Here is a 19,575-nt window from a genome sequence, read left to right on the forward strand (position 1 = left end):
GAAACCACAAGAATACAGCGCTAACGAAATGGCGTATGGAGCAGAAAAGTGCTATCGCTGCAGCAGAACAACCCATGATCAGAAGGACTGCTGGTTTAAGGACAAAGTATGCAGGCAATGTGGGAAAATGGGACACATAGCAAGAGTCTGCAGGTCGGGAAAGAAAACCAACACTACAAGAACTACTAAGGAAAAGTACAAGAAAGTAAAGAAATTGACAGACAGTAGTTCGGAAGATCAGGAGAGTGATAAGGACTCCGGGAGCAGGAGACTCAGTTGTCTAAAGTTACACAACGTGATCACAAAGGAGGATCACCGAACCATTTGGGTCACCCTCATGATAGCAGGGTCCCCAGTAAAGATGAAATTGGACACAGGATCAGCCCTAACTGTCATGAATCGACGAGACTATGAGCGGCTATTCCCACACATACCCTTGAAGGACACGTCCATTGTATTGAAGACATACACGGGGCAAAAAGTCTATCCCAGAGGAAAAATAAGGGTGCCAGTTAAATACAACGGCAAGGAAACACAGAAACTGTATCTATATATACTACCAGATGGAGGACCACCATTATTGGGACGTGAATGAATCCGAAAAATACAATTGGATTGGCATTCCATTCAGGCGCTAACTGTGACTGATAAAAAGGATGATGACGTCACACCTGGACGGCTGTCAAAGATTCTAACTGATGCGAAAGAGGTGTTCCAACAAGGACTTGGGACTCTAAAAGGAGTAATGGCAATGATAAAAATCAAAGATAACGCAAACCCAAAATGTTTTAAGGCCAGACCGGTACCTTACGCGATCCGCCCAGTCGTTGAAGCAGAGCTGGAGAGTCTGGAGCGTTCGGGTGTGCTGTCCAAGGTGGACTGGAGCGAGTGGGCCACACCCATCATTCCTGTAATGAAGAAATCATTGAGCAGCGCACCTGGGGAACCGAAGAAGGTTCGCATCTGTGGGGACTTCAAGGTAACTGTGAACCCAGTCCTGCACACAGTACAATATCCACTTCCATGGATAGAAGATATTTTCGCCTCACTGTCTGGAGGGAAACGCTTTACAAAGATTGATCTGGCCCAAGCGTATCTACAAATGGAGGTGGAAGAAGCATCTAGGAAATACCTCACGATAAACACTCACAAAGGCCTTTACCAGTACAATCGACTGGTATTCGGGGTAGCATCAGCCCCGGCCATTTGGCAGAGGGCGATGGAACAAGTCCTGCAAGAGATCCCGGGGACCCAGTGTTATTTGGACGACATCCTGGTTACGGGCGAAAATGACAGTGAACACCTTGCCAACCTGGAGCAGGTGCTCACGAGATTACAGGAATATGGGCTACGAGCCAACTGCCCTAAGTGCGAGTTCTTCAGGAGACAAATCTCGTATTGTGGCCACATGATTGATGAGGAAGGGTTGCATAAGTCGCCGGACAAGATTGAGGCTGTAGTCAAGGCTCCAGCACCGGAAAATGTGTCGCAACTGAGGTCGTTCCTCGGGTTGGTGAACTACTACCATAAGTTCTTGCCGAATTTATCTACAATTCTGCACCCACTGAACGCCCTGCTGCAAACTGGAGTAACATGGAAATGGAGTGATGAGTGTAAGCGTGGCTTTCAGAAATGTAAATGCCTAATCACTTCAAAAGAAGTATTGGTCCACTACAATCCAACACTACCGATTCGGTTAGCATGGGATGCGTCTCCCTATGGCATCAGAGCGGTGCTGTCACACAAATTCCTTGACGGTTCAGAGAGGCCAATAGCCTTTGCGTCGCGCTCGTTAACCTCAGCCGAGCGTAACTACACCCAGATTGACAGGGAGGCCCTCAGCCTGGTGTGGGGGGTGAAGAAGTTCAATCACTATCTGCACGGGCAGAAATTCACCGTACTGACTGATCATCAGCCCCTGGTCTCCATTTTTAACCCAAAGAAGGGCGTTCCGGTGATGACGGCGCAACGGCTGCAAAGATGGTCACTTTTTCTAGGGGCACATCAGTACGACATAGAGTACAAGGGTACGAAACAGCATGGAAACACTGATGGGCTGTCCGCCTACCGTTGCCTACGGTAGAGGAAGCACCTGCAGTGGACCCTGTTGAGATATTCCATGCGACCATAGTCGAATGTCTACCTGTTACAAACTCAAGTATAGAGAAGGAAACCCGAAATGACCCGACACCCTCTCGGGTCTATGATTTGACGGTGAAGGGATGGCCAGCACATGGCGACTCACTGTTGCCAGCATTCTCGCCAAGGAGAGAATAGCTGTCAGTGTGCCGGGGGACCTTGATGTGTGGATCCCGAGTGGTAATTCCACCCAAGTTGAGAGATAGAGTGCTCAATGAGCTTCATGAGGGTCATCTGGAAAGGGTAAAAATGAAGAGCCTAGCCAGGGCGTTTGTGTGGTGGCCGGGAATCGATAAAGAAATCGAGGATATGACCAAGAGATGCACAGGATGCCAGAAGGTCCAAAACGCTCCACCACAGGCCCCGCTACATCCATGGGAGTGGCCCTCATCTCCATGGCAACGGGTACACATTGATTTTGCTGGTCCATTTATGGACTCAATGTTCCTAATCGCTGTGGACGCCCATTCGAAATAGCCAGAGGTCATCAAAATGTCCTCCACCACCACGGAGAAAACTATTGCAGTCCTACGGACCATCTTCGCCAGGAATGGCTTTCCAGAACAGATTTGCTCCGACAATGGGCCACAGTTTGTGTCAGAGGATTTCCGGAGGTTTCTGAGGAATAATGGGGTGAAGCATTACACATCTGCCCCATATCATCCAGCCACAAATGGATTGGCTGAGAGGTTTGTTCAGACCTTTAAAAGGCAATAAAGGCAATGCATAATGACGACATACCACTACAACACAAGGTGGATAATTTCTTGTTTGCTTACCGGAATGCGACACATGCAGTCACCAACCAAGCTCCAGCCATAATGTTCTTCAACCGAAGGCTAAGATGTCGCCTGGATTTGCTCAAACCAAACATAAGACGAGATGTTGAGAATAAGCAATTCCAGCACATAAATGAGAAGCCAACCAGGAGCTTCAAGATAGGGCAACCAGTCTTGGCCCGCGACTACCGAACAGAAAAATGGCAGCCAGGAACGATATGCACACAGCAGGGACCACTAATGTACACAGTGGACGTTGGAGAGAGCATCGTGAGACGTCATGCTGACCAGATTCTAGAGTCACAGGAACAAGCCAAACCCATACCACGAGCAGGTGCACCTGGTAATCAACCCGAAGTACAGATTGCGTCTACCTCAGAAGCAGTGGTATTGGAAGCTGACGCACCAACCAATGACAATGAGCCAGAATCAACTCCGCCGCAAGAACAGGATACTCGAGGAAGGCGGTATCCAGTCAGGATCAGGAAGCCTCCTCAAAGACTGAACTTATAAATGATTATTTCAGTTGATGTGTATAGTACAGAGAAAATTGTAATTGTAATTAGTTATTATTTAGTTGTTAAATGAATGTTATGTACTGTTTATCTAAAAGGGGAGGAATTGTTGTGTATGTACCTTTAAGAGAAGAACTGATTCTATACTGCAGTACCGGCAGTGACCACCCCTGTATATAAAGCCATAGCAGGCTTCTGTATTTCAGTCTTAAGTTACCCTCTGTTCAGCTGCAAGCACGAGCAGAGGGAGCAGCCAGACTTTGGAGAGTGGATTAAAGTGGTGGTCCCCTGACCAGGAAGAGGAGGAGAACGTTGGACCACCACCACCAACTCCACCATCATTACATCAACTGAGGTGCCTGGAGAGAGAGGACAGAGGAGGAGAAGGAGAAAGGAGGCCTACATCAACCAGGGGAGAGGCCTTTCTATCACTGCCTCCCCAATTTGGCCTCCACTTCAGGAGAGGGAGAGAGGGGAGAGAAACCAACTGCTTGAAAGGAGGGAAGAAAACTTCATCCGGAACATCTACAGGTGGGTGTTATTTGGGGCACTCTCCCAAGACTTTGTATTTTAGGTGGGGGGAGAAAAGAAGAAGCAAGGCCGGATCATCAAGGGGTGTAGTGTGTGTGTGTGTGTGTGCTCTTGTTAAAAGCTAGGCCACACACACCACTAATTAGCATCCCTTCTATTGCCTGCCCTGGGAGAGCTTGGCTCAATAGAGGACAAAAAAATATATATATATACACCGAGGCCATTAACACCTTCAGGCCTGTGACTTGGGTTGAGTGTAGCCCTTAAAAAAAAGCACCCCAGAATGGCGACTGCGTCTTCGCCGGTGGCGGGGCCAGCCGGGACCTATGCGAGAGTGGTAGCCACAGCCACAGCTGCTCCCGCTGTTCCTGCTGCCCCGTCACCTTTTCGATTAATAACAAAAAAGCTTGGGGTGAAGAGCTACACTCACCCCACTATGACCATCGAGGCCTGCGTCAAGGCCATGGCTGGGGTTGTCGGCCCCTCAGCCATCGTCGCGGCCTCGAAAATGTATGGGAAGGCTGTGTTCTTCCTGGGGTCGGAGCGGGCGGTGTCCCTGGCTGTCGCCAAGGGGCTCACCGTGGGCGGGACCTTCCTGCCGGTGGATCCTCTCGAGGCCACCGCGCAGAGGATCATTATTTCCAACGTCCCGCCCTATGTTCCTGGTGAGCTCCTCCTTCCCCATTTGCGACAACTTGGGGAGGTGAGGTCAGGGATCACGCCAATCCCGCTCGGCTTCCGGGAGGCCAGCCTTCGCCACGTCTTCTCCTTCCGGCGCCAGCTGTTTATCCAGCTGGCGCGGGAGGAGGACACTGAAGGGGCGTTCGTCGTCCTCCACGAGGGGACCGCCTACCGCGCCTTTTGGACGTCGGACGGTGTGAGGTGCCATGCCTGCAGGGAGGTGGGGCACATCAGGAGGAACTGCCCTGCCTCCAAGGCCGCCGGTTCATCTCGTGCGGCCGAGGCTGGCGCCGCCGCCGCCGCCCTTCCCCCCGGATCTGCCCGCGCGTCAAGTACGTCTGATGCGCGGTTGACGTCGGGGGCCGATGCCACCAAGGCCTCCGGCGGGGGGGAGGGAGCGTGTCCGGCCGGAAAGAAGGCGTGGGGAAAAAAGAAGCACCTTAGGGCAGGTCCCCCCGTGGATGGTGAGCCCTTGCCCCTTGAGCCCCTTACACCCGCGCTCCTCGCGGAGTTGATAAGGGCAGATGTGAGCGGGAGGGGCCCCGTGCCCGAGCCTGTGGCCGCAACCGCCGCAGCGGTAATGCCAATACCTGCGGCCGGGCTCGGGCCCGAGGAACCCGACAAACCTGCTCCGCCGGAGGGAGTCGAGGAGGAGGCCTTTGCAGACATGGAGGTCTCCCTCGCTCCCTCCGTGCTAAAAAGAAGGCGCGACCCCCTGGATGAGGAGGAGGACCGGGAGGAGGAAGGTCCCTCCGAGCAGGGGGAGTCGTCGCCCGCCGCGGGTACTGCGCCCCCCCGCCCCCCCAGCGCTGTCGTCATCACCAGCGATCGGCAGGGGTCGCCTGTCCCTCGGGAGGCTGAGGCAGATGTGTCTGTCCAGCACGTGCCTCCCGGGGATGGGGATGAGACCCTGCCCGTGGGGGGGGTTGCGGAACAACCCGCGGCAGTAATTGAAGTTGACCTTTTATCGGTGTCGTTACCCCTCGCCGGGTCGGGCAGCCTGGGGGCTGGGTCGGGCGAGCTCGAGGATAATGAGCTCGCCCAATGCGACCCGGACGTCTCCCAGGGGATGCTCGTCCTGGTCGAGCTTTTAATTCAAAACCCCCCGTCCGCTGGGTCGGAGGTTGGTGGCGGGGAGGAGGATGGCCCCCTGGCTGCGTCTCTGGTGCCGGACGTACTGGAGGAGCTGGAAATTGTTCTCTCCCCGGTTTCTCCGGTTGTTCCGGCGTCTGAGGCGGAGGGGAGCTCTGAACCGCCGCCGTCTTCTGGCCTGGCACCCCCAGAGGAGCCCAGGGAGAAATCCTCTGCCGCCGATCCTGGGGGTGGGATCCGGGCGGAGGCGGGGCTGGCTGGCGCGGCCGAGTCGTTCGCTTCGCACTGCGCGGCGGACGGGTCGGCCGCTGGTGATGACCCCCCGGAGGAGGATGGGGACTCGGTGATGGGCACGGAGGACGATTCGGACTCCAGCGCCGACGTGGCGATGGATGACCTCGTGCCCCTTGCCGAGTCTCCCCTCATTTCCGTAAGGGAACTCCGGGATTTTATGGCCACGTGCCTGGGTCAGCGCAATAAGGTCCGGCTGGCCCTCGACAGGTGGTCGGTGCTGGCGCTGTTCATCGATTCCGTCCGCGCCGCCGTTAAGATCTTGGGCGCGGACGAGGGTGTGAACCCGCTCGAGCTGCGTCGGCTCACAACGTTTCTCACTGGGCTGCTGAGGAAGTGGCGGCGGACCAGTGGCTGCGCTTCCTCCCCCCGTTAGGTGTAGGTAGAGGTTGCACTATGCTTCTGACATGAAGATAACCATAGCCAGCCTCAACATCAACGGCAGCAGGGAGGCGCGCCGCAGATTCAATAACTTCTCGGTCCTTCGGGACGGGAAGTATGCGGTGTGCTTCCTGCAAGAAACCCACACCGTTCCGGGAGACGAAGCCACGTGGCTCCTGGAGTGGCAAGGAGGGGTCAGCATGAGTCACCTCTCCAACAATTCCAGCGGGGTGGCTATCTTGCTGGCCCCGCATTTTCAGCCGGAGATCTTGGGGGTCAAGGAGCACATGCCGGGCCGCTTGCTCCAGGTCACTGTTCGCCTGGGGGGCGTGCCGCTCCATCTAGTGAACGTGTACGCCCCTCAGACCAGTGCGCAGCAAGTGCGCTTCTTCGAAGAAGTGTCCGCTCTCTTGGGCTCCATCGACGTGGGCGAGTGCGTCATCCTCGGGGGGGATTTTAACTGCACCCTCGAGGCGAGGGACCGTTCGGGTCCCCCGCGAAGCCCGGCGGCGATGGAGAAGTTGAGGGACCTGGTTGGGTCCTTCGACTTGGTGGACGTCTGGCGAAATCTCCACCCCGACTCCAGCGCCTTCACTAGCATGAGGTCTGGGGGAGGAAGGTCCAGAATCGACCGCCTCTACATTTCCCGGGCGTACGTCTCCTGCGTTCCGGCAGCTTCCATGCGGCCGGTGCCGTGCACGGACCACCACCTGGTGTGGGCGGAGCTCGTTCCGCTGCGCGCGCGGGGGGGGTCCGTGTACTGGCATTTTAACAACCTGCTGCTGGAGGACGCACGGTTCCGGGATTCGTTTTGTCGATTCTGGGCCGACTGGAGAAGGAAGCAGGGGGGCTTCCCCTCCTTGAGGCTATGGTGGGATGTGGGCAAGGCTCACATCCGTCTCTTCTGTCAGGAGTACGCGAAGGGGTCGACCAAGAGGCGGGAGGCCCGGGTCGGGCGGTTGGAGAAGGAGGTGCTCGACCTGGAGTCCCGTCTCGGTCAGGTCGTCGAGGACCCGGCTCTGCGGAAGGTGTACGAAGAGAAGAAGGGCGCGCTGAAGGACCTGCAGCTCGTCGGGTCCCGAGGCGCGTACGTGAGGTCGCGGATCCAGCTCCTGCGGGACCTGGACCGCGGCTCCCCCTTCTTCTACTCGCTGGAAAAAAGACGGGGGTTCCGTAAGCAGCTCTTGGGGCTGCTGGCCGACGACGGATCTCTGGTCTCGGATCCGGAGGGAATCAGCGCGGAGACCCGCGCCTATTACGGGGCTCTGTTCTCTCCGGATCCGTCCAGCGAGGATGCGCGCAGAGTTTTGTGGGAGGACCTGACGAAGGTTGGCCCGGAGGGCGCCGAAAAATTGGACGCTCCGCTAAGTCTGGCGGAGCTGACCGGCGCCCTCCGCCAGCTCTCTAGGGGAAAGTCCCCGGGGCTGGACGGGCTGACCGTGGAGTTCCACAGGGCGTTCTGGGACGTCTTGGGGGGCGACTACGCGCGGGTCCTGGGGGAAAGTTTGGCGACCGGGGAGATGCCCCTCTCTTGGCGCAGGGCGGTCATTGTCCTGCTGCCTAAGGGCGATCTCCGCCTCCTTAAGAACTGGCGCCCGGTCTCCCTCCTCAGCACGGACTATAAAATCTTTGCCAGGGCCATGTCTGCTCGCCTTGGCACCGTGCTGGCCCACATGATCCACCCCGACCAGTCCTACACGGTCCCGGGCCGGACCATCCACGATAACATCCATCTGGTCTGGGACCTGGTCCACCACTCCCAGAGGGCTGGTCTGTCGGTCGCCTTCCTTTCCCTGGATCAGGAGAAGGCGTTCGACAGGGTGGATCACGAGTATCTCTTCGGGACTCTGCGCGCATTCGGGTTCGGGACGCATTTCGTCGCCCGGATCCGACTTCTGTACGCCGCCGCGGAGTGTCTGATTAAAGTTAACGGGTCCTTGACGGCGCCCCTTCGCTTCGGGAGGGGGGTGCGTCAGGGATGCCCCATGTCCGGTCAGTTATATGCCATTTGCGTGGAGCCTTTCCTGCGCCTCTTGCGGAAGAGGTTGACGGGACTGGCTCTGCAAGGGCCGGGCGTGGAGGTGGTCCTCTCGGCTTACGCCGATGACGTGCTCCTCACGGTCACGGATCCCACTGACTTGCGGAGGATGCGGGAATGCCAGCAGATTTACTCGGACGCATCCTCCGCCAAGATCAACTGGGAGAAATGTTCCGGACTCCTGGTGGGTCAGTGGCGGGTGGACTCCCTGCCGGAGGAGTTCAGGCCTTTCGCCTGGAGCACCACGCACCTCCTCTATTTGGGAGTCTACCTTAGCCCTGCCGAGGACGCCTGGCCGGCGAACTGGCAAGAGCTGGAGGCCAAAGTCACCGCTCGCCTAGGACGCTGGACAGGACTGCTCCGAGTGTTGTCCTACAGGGGTCGAGCGCTGGTCATAAACCAGCTGGTGGCCGCCATGTTGTGGTACCGGTTGGTCACTTTGATCCCTCCCCCTGCGTTTGTCGCCAAGATTCAGAAGAAGCTCATCGACTTCTTCTGGGACAAAAGGAAGCACTGGGTCTCTGCCGCGGTTCTGTGTCTCCCGCTTAGGGAGGGCGGTCAGGCGCTGGTGTGCCTTCGCACCCAGGCTGCGACTTTCCGTCTTCAGACGCTGCAGAGATACCTGTACGTCGAGAATCCTCCGAGATGGTGTGCGCTGGCGACGTTTTTCTTCCGCCAGCTGCATGGCCTCAATTACGACATGCAGCTCCTGTTTGCGAAAGTGGGCAGCAGGCGTGCCGGCCTGCGGGAGCTGCCTGTCTTCTACCAGGAACTACTATGGGTTTGGAACTACGTCGCTTCCAGGCGGAGCTCTCCCCCGTCAGGAGCGGCGGCTCTCCTTCGGGAGCCGCTGCTCAGGAATCCGCACCTCCACGAACACGGTTTCGGGCGGCTGGCGGAGGGTAGGGCTGTGGCTGGCAAGGTGACCAGAGTCGGGGACCTGCTCGATGGCGGAGGAGCGGGCTGGATGGCGCCGGAGGAGCTGGCGCGGCGCCTGTCCTGGGCCAACGTCCAGCTCGCGGTCGAAACCATCGAATCGGTAAAAGCGGCACTGGGCCCCGACTCCACTAGGTGTATCGAGGCGGCTCAAGCACGTGGGGCGATCCCGTCCGAGCTTACCCCCGTTCGGACGGAATTCCTCATCGGCGCCCGGCCCCGAAACTCCCCTCGGGAACCGGCGCCTCACAACTTGAGCCGTCTCGAGGAAATACCCTCCGTGCCTTTTCATTCCGCGCGGAGGGGTTTCCTGTACGGGCTGCTCCTGCACACTCTCCACTTTGCCATCTTCGTCTACCGTCCGGACACGCCTTGGCGTGGCGTTTTGCCGACCGGCGGTAGCGGAGGTCCCCAATGGAGGGCTCTCTATGCGGGAGTCCTCCCTTGTTCCATCGGGGACTTGGCCTGGAGGGTGTTGCACGGAGCGGTCCCGTGCAATAAGGTTTTAAGTAGGTTCACGGACTCCCAGGCCGCCTGCATTTTTTGCGGCCTGGAGGAGTCCGTGTTTCACGTTTATATGGATTGTGAGAGGTTGCAGCCCCTCTTTCACTACTTGAAGGGGCTGCTCCTCGATTTTTGGTTGCACTTCAGTCCCACGCTCTTGATCTACGGTCACCCGGTGCAGAGGGGAGCGGACAGGTTGGAGGACCTCCTTGTGGGCCTGCTCCTGGGCCTGGCTAAAAGAGCCATCAATTGGTCCAGGCAGCGGGCGGTCGAGGGGGTCGTCCAGCCGGATTGCCTGCATCTCTTCCGCGGCCATGTTCGCGCCCGGGTGGCCCTGGAGATGGAGCACGCGGTGTCCGCCGGTGTGCTTGAGTATTTCCGCGACCGGTGGGCGCCGCGGGGACTGGAGTGCATCATCAACACGGAAAACCAAATTTTAATTTGATTTGTTAAGCTTTAGTTGAACTTTTGTTTATTTACAGTTGAATTGGGGTTTTTTTTGGGTCCAAATAAAAGAGTACCCTCTGTTCAGTAAACACCTGTTATTATTGTTCTCCTGCAGTCCGTGTATTATTTATACTCGGACACTACAAGAACTATACCACTTTTGTATCAAAAAATTCTCAGAATTTGAGGCCCATCATTTCTAAGAAACTTTTCTATTTGATATATTGACCCGGATTTTGCGGTCAGCGGCGAAGGAACGGCGCTCACTCTTCACTACGATTATAGCTGCCCGCAGACTTTTCGTAGGCTTTTGAGCGGCAATTTACTCGAGATCCTTTTCAGTGTGGCGCCCTCTACAGGGGATCAGTGGCGTGTGTGAACCGGGCAAGCAAAAGCGTGTCTCTGCAGCCAATCAGACTGAAGAATCCCCACTGAGATAGGCTGGCCCCGATATTTCCAGGGAGGCGGAGAGGGATGGGGCGGTAGGTTTGCGTTTGGAAAACCCGGAAGAACGGGTTTCTCTCGGATCCTGCTGAATTTAACGGCAAGACCTGATTAACATTTTTTGTCTTCATTTCCCGGCCAGATTGAAAGACTGGCTGGCAGTCGGGCGGGTAGGCCTGCAACACAAGGCCGCAGCCGGGGAGCGGAGAGGAGGGTGGGAAGGGAGGGAATGGAAAAGCCGGGTCGGTGGGAGATTGTGGCTCAGAGGGGACATCGTGGCTCGGAGGGGAGATCGGATCGCAGGGGTGTCCGATCACGGGTGGGAGCTGCCGATTGCAGGGGAGAAGCAGGTTAACTTGGTGGGCTGGGTGGGTGGGGAAACATTCCTGCTCCCACTGGCCCACAAGCACTGCTGCAAAGACACTTAGCTGCTGAATCCAGCAGTCCTCGCCACCCCTCAGCTGTCAAGTTTCCTGAGGCCCAGGAAACCAGGCCGGCCAGGATTAAAGTTAAAATGGAGGTAAAATCTGAGGCATGCAGCCTCATTAAAATATTCAAATGAGTGCCCCACCTCCTGGGAGTGGATTGGTCACCCGCCCCCATCCTGCCTCCGGAATTGAGTGGGTTCGATGCACTTTGGGTTCGGGTTCGAGATTTTTTAACATTTGAACATCCCACCTGACCCAAACCCACCCGTTTTTGGAGGTTAAAATCGCCCCTGCAAAGTCTAAACCAGAAATTGTAAATTAGAATATGTAATTCAATGTAAAGTCATTGTGAAAGCAAAATAGAGAGGGAAAGAACGTTGAGATTAAGAGATAGCGTTAAAAGAGACAGAAAGAAAAAGTAAAAAAAAACTTTAATTTTTAATTTAAAATAAATCTCCAACAATATTTAAATTCTGAAGGAAAGAGACGCCACACTTATTTGGTTTGGCAGTAATTAAGATTTATCCCGCTGTTAAAAATTCACGTACACCTGAATGCACCAGCCCTAACTTTTCCTGGCATGTTTAGTGGGTATCTAGTGGGTAAGTACAGCAACATCATGCCCTTCTTGTATTTTAAGGCCGAATCTCTGGGTGAGGTGCTGGTGTCGTGAAGCTTGTGGAGGAGCAGGGCAAATCGGACAGCAACTTCCTGATTTCCGCGTCTTACTGCACATGTGCGGACTCCGGAAGTTGCTGTCCGATTTACTCCATAATGACGGTGAGCGCTGATAGCATCACCGTTATTCCTGTCGCAAAATCCAGCCCATTATTTTGTTTTATATTGGAGGACTTGAATTATCCTGCGGTCTAGTGAGAAAGCATCTTATTGACAAAATAAAATCGGTTTGGCCGAGATACAAGTCATGCTTCAGAGTTGTCCCTGGCTTTATATCTACAGGGGTTTTTAAGGTCTGCAGAATTGCAGCAAATTAGACTTCAGATGACACACGCTGGCTACTTCAGGTAAGTGCAACAAAACACATCGCAACATGAGCAAGTTCAGACTGCAACCTGTGGTTCCAAATTCCAACAAGGAATGTGGATTTGGATTCCCGGATTATGCTCATCTCCATTTAGCAGTTTATCGATAGTGGCGAGTGACTGTGTTCTGTATAAGAGAAGTCGTTCACTGTAAGATGGAATGTCACTAACAACCTTTAAAAAACCTTCCCGTACCAAGAATTGCGATTAACTCGAAGAGCAGTTGATTTTTCTTCCTGTCCATTTGAGGATTGATAGATCGGGGTGGGGGACGGAGAGATCGGTAGGGGGTGGGCGGCCGTGGATAGACCGGGGTGGTGGGGGGTGCTGCCGTGGGTAAATCAGGGAGGGGGGCGGGTTTCGGAGAGATTAGGGGCCGTGGACAGATTTGAGTATTGAGTGAGGTTTGATAATGCCATCAAGGGTACAAGCATGCTAGATTAATTGATCCCAGCAGATTATCGGAGATGAATTAATCTTCACACACACACATTGAAAATAAATCATGAATAGGAAGATAAGTATAAAACTGATCCTAATTCTATGTAGCTGGGTCCTGATTGTGAGTCTCTTTCTTTAAGTTATGTTTCGGTAAGAGTGCTATAAGATCACATTCAGTTTGGATCGCTATGATCTAAACTGGATGCAATCTCCCAGCATTTAAACTTTACAACTTTCTGAATTAAATAGAAACGTCAAGTGATATTGAATTGGCAGTCTTTACTTTCACTGTGTGGTGTGGATCTCTTGGTTCACAGCCCATGCTGACTTTCATATCATGAAGAAGACGTTCTGTTCCATTATACCATTGTATCCGATGGTGTCTGTACTTGACTTATTAACACATATTTGGAACTTTTGTAGACTGATGTGTTAATACACTTAACAGTTTCCTTTGAACTTTCCAAGGTAAAAGAAATATGAAAATTTGAGATTCCTGCCCTGATGATATCACTCTTGCGGGGGCGGGAGATCTTAACCCCCCCCCACAGGATGGGTGGCAGAAAGGCAGGGTGGTTATAATTAAAAAGTGGGAAACATGACCCCGACCCGTCTCCACTTCCGGTAGTAACGGAGGCGGGTTGAGGGGGGCAGGTGACTAACCTGCTCTCCAGAGGCCAGACCATCATTGATGTAGTAACCTGGGAGGTTATGAGTAACCTGATCCACCAGGTGGTGCTGTGGCAATTGCTCTCCTGAGTTAAGTCTGATCTGTACTGTGGTACTCTTTGTTTTTGCTGCCTCATGGCAGAAGCTTTCAAGTGCAAGTGTTGATTAAACCATGTTACGGAGTTAACCGGTGTCCATCTCCATCTATGGCTACCTCAAGATACCACATATGGCGACGAGAATAAAGGACGGAAGGGTTTTGGAGTATTCGGAAGAGGTGCTCGGGTTGGTTAGCAAACTAGTCGGAAAAGCACGAGGCTAGGCCGCGGGAGTCGAAACGGAGTTTGATTTTTTGGCTGAAGTGACCGGACTCCAAGGATGGCAGGAACGGTAGGCTCCGTGGCACCTTTTGACAGCAAGTCGCCGTCTTGGGAGGAGTATATTGAAATACTGAGCCATTTCTTTATGGCAAACGAGGTGGACAGTGCTGAAAAGAAAAGGGCCATTTTACTGAGTTGTGTGGGAGCGCAAACCTATACACGGATGAGGAATCTGCTGAGCCCGGAGCGGCCAGGAGAAAAATCTTTTGACGAGTTGGTGAGTCTACTAAAGAATCATTTCAATCCGAAACCTAGTGAAATAGTACAGAGATGGAAATTCAATTCGAGGATTAGGAGGCCAGAAGAAAGCGTTACTGAGTATGTGGAGGAGCTTCGGAAGCTCGCACAGGACTGTAATTTTGGAAATACGCTCACAGTCATGTTAAGGGACAGACTAGTATGCGGAGTTAACGACGACAGTATACAGCAAAGGTTGCTGTCAGAAGAAGGATTAACGTTTGAGACGGCACTTAAAAAAGCACAAGCCATGGAGACGGCTAACAAGGACATTAAGGACTTAAACAGTATGAGCAAGGAGAAATGGAGTAAACCAGTGGGAGGAGCTGTTTTCAAGATGGAAGCTGGCGCGAAAAGCCCACCAGTCGGGGTTGGGGATTGCTACCGATGTGGCGGGACGAGCCATTATGCAAAGGACTGCAGGTTTGCAAAGGCAAAGTGCCACAATTGTGGAAAAATAGGGCACTTAAAGAAAGTCTGTGAAAGGGCAGTGAATGAGAGAAGCAGTGCTAAAGGGGCAAAGCATGCAAAAGGGGGGAGGGAGAAGTACACAAAGCGGGCAAATTACATACAAGAGGAGGAAGAGTCTAGTGAGGAGGTTTTCACTGTATACAGTATAGACACTTCAAGGCCCAACGTACCCCCTCTCACTCAGTATTTGATAGTGAACAGAGGTCAAGTAAAGTTTGAGATTGACACCGGATGTAGTGTAACCATAATGTCGCAGACTGAGTACGCCAAGCTATGGGGGGAAGCAAAAGTACCAGAGCTAGGTACATGCCCTATTAGTCTCAAAACCTACACAGGACAGATGGTGGACATTTTGGGGGCGGCCGAAGTACAAGTGGAACACAAAGGAGTCACCAAAGAGCTTACGGTGGTAGTGGTAGCAGGGTCAGGGCCAAACCTGTTAGGGCGAGGGTGGATCAGTAAGTTGAGTGTGTACTGGCAGGTAATGAATAAAATGGAGGACAGTACAGAGGCACTGCAAGAAGTGCTGATGAAGCATGAGTTAGTGTTCAAGGACGAACTGGGCACCTTAAGGGGCGCCACAGCCAAGATTCATGTAGCCAGTGATGCCACGCCTTGTTTCTTTAAACCAAGGTCGGTACCTTTTGCAATGAAAACCAAGGTTGAGGCGGAACTAGATCGCCTGCTAAGGGACAAAGTAATAGAACCAGTGAAATTTTCAGACTGGGCGGCACCAATAGTCCCGGTATTGAAGCCCAACGGTAACGTAAGGGTGTGTGGTGACTATAAGTTAACAGTGAACAGAGTATCATCACTGGAACAGTACCCCGTTCCGAGAATGGAGGACATGTTAATATCGCTCGCTGGGGGAGAAAGATTCAGCAAACTGGGCATGAGTCATGCGTATCAGCAGATATTGCTAGATGAAGAATCAAAAAAGTTTGTCACGGTGAACACGCACAAGGGGCTGTTCACGTATGCCAGGTTACCATTTGGTGTCAGTTCTAGCCCAGCAATATTCCAACGGACTATGGAGGGCATTCTGCAGGGCATTCCAAAGGTGGCCGTGTACTTAGATGATATTCTGCTAACAGGAAGTGACGATCAGGATCACTTAAAAACACTGGACAAAGTGCTACAGCGGCTGGAAGAGGCGGGGCTACGCCTGAAACGGAGTAAGTGTAGTTTCATGGAGAAGGAAGTTACATTCCTGGGACATCGGGTGGATGCCACAGGCCTCCATCCATTACCAGGGAAAGTGCGGGCAGTGAAGGATGCACCTGCACCCACCTCAGTGACTGAACTGAAAGCCTATCTAGGGCTCCTGAATTATTATAACCGGTTTCTTCCAAACTTATCGATGCTGCTGGCACCCCTGCACAAACTGCTGAGAAAGGAGGAGCCATGGCGTTGGGGGCCAGAGCAAGCGAAAGCGTTTCAGCAGTCAAAGGAGCTACTTCAGTCCAGCAGGGTGTTAGTGCATTACGACGAGAAGAAGGAGCTGATAATGTCCTGCGACGCGTCACCCTATGGAGTGGGGGCAGTGTTGGCCCACCGCATGCCAGATGGAGTGGAAAGGCCCATCGGGTTTGTTTCACGCACGCTCACAGCTGCGGAAAAGAACTATTCACAGCTTGATAAAGAGGGGTTGGCCATTATATTTGGAGTAAAGAAATTCCATAAATACATATATGGGAGGAAGTTTGTAATCAGTACTGACCAAAAGCCTCTTATTAGCTTACTGAATGAGATGAAAGCGGTGCCTCAAATGGCATCACAGAGAATAATAAGATGGGCAGTGTAATGAAATCTGTTTGTCTTGATCCTGTATTCGTTTTGCACTCATGTATATTACCCTCCCCCACTGTGTATAGTTTCACTTCCTCTTTCCCGACTAACCTGGGAGGTTCCAGGTCTTGGCTCTTGGCTCCGCCCCGACTTCTCTTACATAAAGATCCCAGGATCTGTATGACTCATTCCTGTGAACCAGTCGGCGTGTTGAGATGTTAGCTCTGATCTTAGTGATTAAAAGCCAACTTGTTTAAGTCTATAACTTCTAGTTTTGTGGTTATTGAAGGCCCATCAATTTTAATCACTAAAGAATACTAGGATGGATCGACTCCTAAAACCAGAGCGTCTGGACTTGGATCCACATTCTGCTGAAGCATCAAATCAATTTGGACACTGGCTCAAATGCTTCGAACTCTTCGCAGGGGCCTCATCCGCTAGCGAGGTAGATAAACTGAGTCTACTGACTACTCGCGTAAGTCATCAGATTTATTCGTTCATCCGGGACGCCACCTCTTACACAGAGGCCATCACTATCCTGAAGGCCCAATACCAGAGGCCGGTAAACGAAGTGTACGCCAGACATCTGCTGGCTACACGCAGGCAGCGACCAGTGGAATCAATGGACGATTTCTTACAGGGCCTAAAGGACCTGGTCCGGGACTGTAACTGCAAGGCCGTGACGGCCAACGCGTACTCTGACGAATTGGTCCGCGATTCCTTCATCATGGGCCTCAAATCGAATTATATCCGGCAGAGACTGCTGGAGGAGGAGGTCCTGGACTTAAAAAAGGCAGTGGCCACTGCGCGATCGCTGGACGTGGCCCAGAGAAACTCTGACTCTTATTCTTCCGGCCATGCGGCCCTCACCGCCTCGTGCGCGCCAAGGGGGCCACCATCTTGGAATCAGCCATCTTCCCCATCCAGGTCTCAGACCAGCTCTACGCCGCCGGACTCCCCACACAGAAGTTCACCCAGGAGTCCTACTACAGCGGCAATGTCTCGAGGCCCGAAATGCCACTTCTGTGGCCAGGCCAAGCACCCCAGACAACGATGCCCAGCGAAGGACGCTACATGCTTCAAATGTAAGAAAAAGGGGCATTTTAGAAAAGTCTGCAGGGGGAATCCGATTTCCAACTCCGTCAGCACCTCGCGCGTGCTGTGCGGGCGGCCATCTTGGGATCCGCCATCTTTTCCCGACTCAACGGCCGCCCAGGGCCCAACAGTGGCTTCGATCACGGTGGATCAATCCAGGCCACACCCGTTGACAAAATCCATGATGGACATACAGGTAAACGGGAATTTAACGAAATGTTTAATTGACTGTGGGAGTACCGAGAGTTTTATCCACCCTAGCCTGGTACGGCAGCACTCATTAACGGTAACCCCTACACCGAGCAGAATTGCTATGGCTGCTAAGCCCCACACTTCGGACATTTTGGGCTACTGTGTGGTAACACTGACTGTAAAAGGCACGGACTACAAGGATTTTAAACTCCTCGTGATGCCAGAACTCTGTTAATGTAATCTTGGGCCTGGACTTCCAGTGCCACCACGAAAGTGTCACGCTAGCATATGGCGGGTCCCAGCCGCCACTCACAGTCTGTGGCCTATCAACCTTAAAAATCAGCCCACCCTCTTTATTCGCTAATCTCGCTCCGAACTGTAGGCCCATAGCAACCAAAAGTAGACGGTACAGTCTGGAAGACAGACACTTTATCAAGGCGGAAGTGGACAGACTCCTGCGGGAAGGCATTATTGAATGCAGTACCAGCCCGTGGCGTGCCCAAGTAGTCATAGTTAAAAATAGCGAAAAGAAACGGATGGTAATTGACTACAGCCAGACTGTTAATATTTATACCCAGCTGGACGCCTACCCTTTACCCCGCATATCAGAAATGGTCAACCAGATTGCGCAATACCGAGTCTTCTCGACTATCGACCTCAAATCCGCGTATCACCAGCTCCCCATTAGAACGGAGGACTACCCATACACCGCCTTCGAGGCGAACGGGCGCCTCTACCATTTTCTCAGAGTGCTCTTCGGGGTAACAAATGGGGTCTCGGTCTTCCAACGTGAGATGGACCGCATGGTTGACAAGAATAAACTACAAGCTACCTACCCCTATCTGGAAAATGTCACTATCTGCGGGCACAACCAGCAAGACCACGATCTAAATCTTGCGAGATTTTAAAAAACTGCCCTAAAGCTGAATCTAACCTACAACGAAGACAAATGTGTCTTCAACACAACCCGTCTCTGTATCCTCAGCTGTGTGGTGGAAGATGGGGTAATTGGACCGGACCCTGACCGATTACGCCCCCTAAAGGAACTGCCCCTGCCACACAATCCCAAAGCTTTAAAAAGGTGCCTGGGATTTTTTTCGTATTATGCCCAATGGGTGCCCAATTACTCTGATAAGGCCCGACCCCTCATTAAATCGACGTCCTTCCCACTATCAGCTGAAGCTCGGGAGGCTTTCACCAGTATTAAACAGGACATTGAAAGGGCTGCAGTGTGTGCAGTGGACGAATGCATTCCCTTTCAAGTCGAAAGCGATGCGTCAGACTTTGCCTTAGCTGCGACCCTCAATCAGGCTGGGAGACCTGTGGCCTTCTTCTCCCGAACCCTTCAGGGACCTGAAATCAGGCACTCTTCTGTCGAGAAGGAGGCACAGGCTATAGTGGAGGCAGTGCGGCACTGGAGACACTACCTAGCCGGCAAACGTTTCACCCTGCTCACCGACCAGCGGTCGGTGGCTTTCATGTTTAATAACAAACAAAGGGGGAAAATCAAGAATGACAAAATACTCAGGTGGAGGATCGAACTATCCACGTTCGACTATGATATTATGTACAGGCCGGGAGCCCTTAATGAACCCCCAGGTGCCCTATCGCGGGGAATGTGTGCCAGCATTCATACGGACAAATTACAGGGTCTCCACAACGACCTCTGTCACCCAGGGGTCACCCGACTATACCATTTTATAAAGTCCCGCAATCTGTCCCACTCCATCGAGGAGGTCAGGGCGATAACCAGAGCCTGCCGCATCTGTGCGGAATGCAAGCCTCATTTCTACAGGCCTGACCGTGCACACCTTATCAAAGCCACACGGCCATTCGAGCGCCTAAGTCTGGACTTCAAGGGACCCCTTCCCTCTGCCGACCATAACGTATACTTCCTCAATATCATTGATGAATATTCCCGCTTCCCCTTCGCCATTCCCTGCCCAGACATGACCAGTGCCACGGTCATCAAGTGTCTCTGTAATCTATTCTGCATGTTTGGCATGCCGAACTACATACACAGCGATAGGGGGACGTCATTCATGAGTGACGA

This window comes from Somniosus microcephalus, chromosome 11, assembly GCF_052327205.1.
Source record: "Somniosus microcephalus isolate GS21.2 chromosome 11, FLI_Smic_1.0, whole genome shotgun sequence".
Classification (NCBI taxonomy): domain Eukaryota; kingdom Metazoa; phylum Chordata; class Chondrichthyes; order Squaliformes; family Somniosidae; genus Somniosus; species Somniosus microcephalus.